Source organism: Limulus polyphemus, unplaced genomic scaffold (genome assembly GCF_000517525.1).
Source record: "Limulus polyphemus unplaced genomic scaffold, Limulus_polyphemus-2.1.2 Scaffold3158, whole genome shotgun sequence".
NCBI classification, from domain to species: Eukaryota; Metazoa; Arthropoda; class Merostomata; order Xiphosura; family Limulidae; genus Limulus; species Limulus polyphemus.
The window spans coordinates 14,621-21,970 of NW_013668768.1; positions in this window are offsets into that span (position 1 = coordinate 14,621).

A 7,350-nucleotide genomic window follows, 5' to 3' on the forward strand; every position below is an offset into this window, starting at 1 on the left:
CTTATTGTTGATTAGAAAGTTCCATTTTTATATCCATTCCATATAACTGTTATATTTATTCATTAAAATATTCTTGAGATTTTACTTTGTCGATAGTACTTAGTCAATAATTAATTATAAATTATAAGAATATATTGGAATAGAGGGCGCCACATAACAGAGAAGACGTTGGAAAGCTGAGCTCTTATACTGTTATAGATTTTTGATTATTCAACAAAAATATTATTTGTAGTAATTGGGATTAAATAACAAAAGAATAACTATATTTAGTAAGACCGTTAAATAAAATAGTAGGGTTAAAGTTTTAACTCAGACCTTAGTTTTGTAACCAGTACTATAACATTAGACTAAGCTTAGGACGTGTCACGGTACTTTAGGCTAAGTTAAAACTTATAATTAATCAAACTTACTGGTAAATCGTAAAACAGGTTAAATACATTGTTTTATTAAACAAATACAATATAAATAGTTATTAAATTTCTCTTCGTGTTTTAAGGATTAACTTGTTTACTTGACTTTAGTTACATTAGGGGACAGTTTGAAACGCTTAACATTTAAATTCAAATATTTTGCATACAAACTTTGCACAACTCAAGATAGGCACATTCCAATACCTTAGAGAAAAAAAACGACATTTTCAATAAAGAAAACAATAAAAAAGTCACTAAGCCACTCATATAACCTTCGGACGCTTAATTTAGAAAACATTTAATGTGGCTTAATTTGCTCAATTCAAGGAAGGCATATACCAATACCTTAAAGAATACAAGAAGAAAAAAGTTTCAGTAAGCAACCCCTATAACCTTCCAACGCATATATGGCCAGGTAGTTAGGTCGCTCTACTCCCAAACATGTTTGCCCTTTCAGTCGTGGGGGCGTTATAATGTGACGGTGAATCCCATTATTTGTTGGCAAGAGAAGCTCAAGAGTTGGCGGTGGGTGGTGATGACTAACTGTCTTCCCCCTAGTCTGTCAATGCTAAATTAGAGAGGGCTAGCGCAGATAGCCCGCGTATAGCTTTGCGCGAAATTTAAAACAAACCAATCCAACGCTAACACGTATCATACCATACATTATACAGAAATTCATGGGCACATTTTTAACATAAACATTCACTATCCAACACATTAACATCCAAGGTGGTCTTGCTTTCAAGAGGCACGAGATGTAAGACTTTATAAAACAAACTAATCCTGATATTTTAACAATTAGTGAAACTATGTATTGCAAAAGTAATCCACTTAAGATCACTAGTTACATTACCCTAAGGGTAGACAGGATAAGCAAAAATAACCCCAAAAGGGGTATTGTATTATTGTATAAATCTATTCTTTCAGCTACTCAAATAGATATTAAAAGTAATGGTAAAAATAATAATAAATATTAACTTATCAAGAAAATAACCATAGCTGCAATCTACTTGTCTCCCTCAAAAAATACTGGACACTCAGCTACTACATAAAATATAAGAACATAACAAACAGCTAATAATAACAGGTGATCTAAATAGCAAACATAAAAATTTTGGCTGTAAAAGAACAACAACAAATGTAATACGACTTTTAAATTTATTAAATGATTCCGGATGTTAAATGATAGCACTCCTACTCATACCAGTGACATGTCACACAAGTGATATAATAGATTTATGCATAAGTACAATAGAATGTTCAAATTTCTGTGTTGGATGTGGATAGTGATCACCTACCAATAACCTATCTTCGATCTCGCACCTTACCATAATCAATCAATAACTAAATCTAAATTTGATTATCAGAAAGCGAGTTGGCCTAAGTATGCAAGTGAATTAAATAAATTACTACCAAATTACACAGTTGAAATTGCAGAAAAAAACATCAGTTTGTTTGTCTTTGTTAAGGACAAAGTTACACAATAGGCTATCTGTGCTCTGCCCACCACGGGTATCGAAACTCGGTTTCTAGTGTTGTAAGTCCGCAGACATATCGCTGTGCCATGGGGGGGGGGCGAAACCATGAGATATTGATGAATACTGTCATACAATCTCTGAATGCCTTATACATTTGTTTGTTTGTTTGAAGTTAAGCACGAAGCTACACAATGGGCTATCTGTGCTCTGCCCACCACGAGTATCGAAACCCGGTTTCTAGCGTTATAAGTCCGCAGACATACCGCTGTGCCACTGGAGGGCGCCTTATACATGCTGCTGAAAAGACAATACCGAAACAACAATCACACAATTCGGACACAAACTGTAAACCGCATGCACAAATAACAAACATGATTAAAAAAAAGACAACACATGGATACAAGAGATCCAAACATTAAAAGGGAAATAAAGTTTCAAAGAAATAAAATAAGAAATGAAGTTAAAGAACTAAAACAAGATAGTTGGAACAGTTACTATTCCAAGCTAAATAATTCTTCCATTATTTCTAAGAAATTTTGAACGCATTTACAAATATTTACAAATAATCAAAATACATAAATATCCGACTTTACACTACAATAATAAAATAGCCTACACAAATAAATAAAAAGCAGAAGCTTTTAAAGACCATTTAAACAAAATATTTAAAATACACCAAGAACCTGACATGAATAAATATTTTTTTTTATAATAAAGTTAAGGAATATGTAAACAAAAAATCAAAATTAATACACCCCAAAATTTCCGGCCACCACAATAGTCAAGATTCAGCACAAAAACTCATCTACACAATAAAAAAGCCGAAGTTATTTTATCAATAAAACAAAACAAAAATACTGGGAGAAGATCAAATACAATCAATATCATTAAAGAAAGGTACTCGGAGATTGTTCGATCACCTAACTGCAGTATTTAATCTATCCTTAAATTCGGGATACATTCCTGCCTCTTGGAAACAAGCAAATGTACTTATGTTCTTAAAGGAAGGAAAACCAGCGAATAAGCTGGAAACTTATAGACCGACCAGTTTAACTAGTTGTTTAGGCAAAATTTTAGAACAAATAATTAGCAATAGGATCTCAAATTTTCTCTCATAAGTAACATTTTGTCTTTTCATGTTGAACAAATAACTGGCATGGTCTACTGGTTAGGGCGCTCGACTCGCAATTTGCGGGTCGCGAGTTCGAATTACTGTCACACCGAATTTTTCGCTCTTACAGCTGTGGGGGCATTATATATGTGATGGTCAATCCAACTATTTATTGGTAAAAGAGTAACCGAAGAGTTGTCCGTAGTTAGTGTTGACTAGCTTTATCACCACTAAATTAGAGACGGCTAACGCAGGTAAGCCTTCGAGTAGTTTTGCGCGAAATTCAAAACAAACCAAATCTGTTGTAGTATTTGGGCCCTCCAGTGGCCCAGTGGTATGTCTGCGGACTTATAAAGCTAGAATCCGGTTTTCGATACCCGTGGTAGGCAGAGTACAGATGCAGCTTTGTGCTTAACTACAAACAAACTTTTGTAGTATTTGGTTTGATGGGCACTCTACAAAACTTAATAAAACCATTAATGACCTGTTTGATCTTTTGAATATAGTCTATACTTTTTCTAATATAATAATAACGTTTCATTTATCTTGCTTTGAGATAATATCTTTATTATATAGGAATATCGACTTGATAAGCTAATGCTACTGAACATTTTTTGCTGTCTTTTGAAATTTACACATTTTTATAAAAAGTTTCGAAGAAAATAACGACCTTTATACACCACGTATTTAAAAACGAACTTTTTATTTTAAAAAAGAAACGTTGATTAAAATAAAGTCTATTATAAAAATATGGAGTATTTAGGTCGTTTTTTTATTCTTTCTAGACTAATGCAACTGTTATGAAACGTAACTAAACGATTCACTACTCGCTCGAAGAATTTTTCGCTTTTTGGGTTACCTTAAGAGCGACGCGAATGGGGTAGTGTAATTTTGAAATTCACGCTTTTCCAGTACTAAGTCAAACATCATTTCCTCAGATGGAACTCTGTAAGACTATAACTGATGTCTATCAGGTACATTTAAAAACACTGTCTGTTATTTTTATATTTTGTTCTTTACTAATATTGTTTAGTCTACCTTTCTTTAGTCCACTGTCATATATAATATTAGGGTTAACGATGATGTTTTTATAGCGACACTGGATGTTGAAGTTCTTTTTTACGAACATTCCACTAAACGAGACTTTATTTAAGTATTGATTTAGTGTGAAGTAAAATTTGGATGGTAAGATATTTAAATGAACAAACATAAAAAAGATGAACTGAATTTGTCATTGAATATATATTTCTTCTGTTTAATCGTGATTTGCCTGATCAAATAGACGACGTTTGTATGAATTCGAGTCTAGATCCGATAACAGCTAACGTATTTGTGTTTTTCCAACAAAGTAGGTTAAATGATTGTACTCCACTATTCAAGCCACTTTTTCTGTAAACATTATATAGATAACATTTTTGTGGTGCATTTTTTAAAACTACGAACAGGTAAACATACACCAGTGAGCACTAATAAAAATGTTATTTTTTCTGAAAACTTTGGTGAACAAGAAAATATATCGGAGTTTATCGGAAACATTTCGACATCAGGGAAGAAATAAAACCAGTGATACAGCAGTAAGTCTGACAAGTTACAACACTAGAAACCTGGCTTCGATTCTAGTGGTGGGCAAAGCACAGATAGTCAATTGTGTAACATTTTGCTTAACTACAAACAAACAAACAAGGTATACGCACACTTTGAGAGCTTTGTACCACATAAACTTCAAACAAAATATATTTAGATGTATCATAGGTCATGCTCATATGTTGAAGAAGACTTATTTCCCAACTTGGTTTGTTAAGCTTACTACAAAGAAAATGTTGGAACGTCTTCCTATTCCTACAACTACGAATTTCAAAATTCTAAAAACTGCAAGTGTTTACAGCTTTAACATACATTGGTTCTTCGCTATATTCACACCAAGAAGAAACAGAACAAAGTCAGGTGATTTGGGTTACTCATTTTTTGTTTTTTGTTTTTTTTTTGCCATCCCAGCTGGATTTGAATTCCTAGAAAAGTGGGAATATAAAACAGGATACGCTCTCCATACTGCTTTAGCAGCTCTCATACTACAGGCTGCCCAGCGAGGACCCAGGACATGCCCATTGTGATAATTTCTAACCTTAAATCTTTTGCAATTTCATTTAAGTTCTGCTTGGTTTTTATTTGACCAATAGATGGAGTATATTTTGACCAAGAATATTTTGTAATGATTCACTTGATTTATATCATTGACAGAATCATCCAGCGCTAGCTGTAAGCGATGATTCAAATAATGCCAGATTATGATGTTTGGAAATATCTCTGTCAGCTTTGCTGCTACTCCTGAGTGCCTTCCAAGCATTGTACTAGTACCATCTGAGCAAAAAGCTATAAGATTTCTGGACAAGTATTGTTTGTCAAACCTATGGTTTTCCAAGCATTCAATTAAGGTTTCAAATATGCTGCTTGCAGTCGTATATGATAGTGCTATAGCTTCTTCCTTGACTATGTTGAAAAGAGTGTTTTCTTCATTTGAGCTGCTATGTGTTCATATATTCTAGTTGCCGAAAACCAGAAATAGAGACAGCTGCCAACGTCCACTCCATTTTTTTATGGAGTTCTAGTGCAGCATCAACGTCAAACATAGGCCTATTTCTCTTCATTAAACTGTAAACCGCATTAAAATTATTAACAGTGTTATCTAAAGCTTTATTGTTCATTGTGTCAATTACTGATGGCAGTATATTCATTTGTGTTTCTTAAAATATCTTGTTGACCTTTAAATGATAATGAATGTTCTTATATTTTCTTTCTTAGAGATGCATGTTGAGTTTCTTCTGTTTTTTAACTTGCAACTACTAAATAGTTTTTCCACTAAAAAGCTACATGCACATGTTTTGTATTTTCTACACCAAGAAATTCTACTGCTGAGCACGGTTTTTGGCCTAGTTTTTTATTTTGCACATCTATCTATGCACGCCGTTCCTTAAAATAATCAAACTGTTTTTTGGTATCAACACTTTAAGTTCTTGAACTGTGGGTGATGGCGATGAACTATCACTCGAACCATGAACAACAAAGTCACTAGTTTTTTCCGATATTTGCAAGACTTCTGTTGTGCTAGAAGTGGACCAAGTGGTGGCTTTATCACGCACATCTGTTGTTTTTCTTTAAAAATTGGAAATAGACCCTGTCTCTTCATTTTGATTACAATTTTCTTGAAACATATATTTACGTATTTACTGTGTTTTAGATGCTAGAAATGGTAAACTGCACGAAATAAACACTGACTGTCTCAACAGTTCATTACACGTCGTCCCGTCAGAGACACGTGGTTATGGAGCAATCTGCGGGTCGCGGGTTCGAATCCTAAACATGCTCGTTCTTTCAGCCGTGGAAGCGCTATAATATTACAATCAATTCCACTATTCGTTGGTAAAAGAGTAGCTCAAGAGTTGGCGGTGGGTGGTGATGACTAGTTGCCTTCCCTCTAGTCTCACACTGCTCAGTTAGGGACGGCTAGTGCAGATAGCCCTCGTGTAGCTTTGCGCGAAATTTAAAACAAATAAACAAACATTACACGTCAACGACACGATCAGTTTGACTTTGAGCTCAACTCTAGTGACACGCAGTTTAAATTTTAGTGTTTCAACCTGTCACAAATTAGGCTAGCTACAGTTATTTTTAACTTGCCAGGTACAGAGTAAATGTCAGTAATTTTAAATACGCTAGTGATTATAATTTCTTATTGTTTTAAGTGAAACAAGATTGGTCATCGTCATGTGGATCTCAAATTTTGATTCGATACTAATAAAATCACAGATATATTTAGTGAACGAGTAACAGTGGGTGGGAGGATGTTGGCGGTGAACGAAGTAGGCTTCATGAGCGAATTGTTCTGGAATGTATTGAGGAAGCTTCCTATAGAAACTACTTGCGGGAATAAAAATGCCATATTTCAGTGGAACAAAAATAAAACTGTGGTAGCTTTGTGTCAAAGTGATACATCAATATAAACTTGTTCTAATTTGTGAAACATATAATAGTTAATACTAAGGAAAATAAGGTCTTTTTTATACTATTTCTAGATAAATTTCTATTGACTGCTAAATATTTGTTAAAAATCAACAAACGGTTCAGTTATCCAATCAATTTAACAACCGGCCCCAATCCACCCTCCCCTTCGTTGTTGCTAGTCAGGCCCTGCAGATAACGTGTGTTTTGCTAGATTTTTGATTTGATGGTAGATATATGTTGCGACCATGTTAATTTTGTGTCATTAAAAACTTCTAAGAATCTTTCCTATGTTGCTCCCGTCTTGGTATAGGTGTGGTTTGGTCCTGATAATTTTATAGAGTTGGTAAATAGT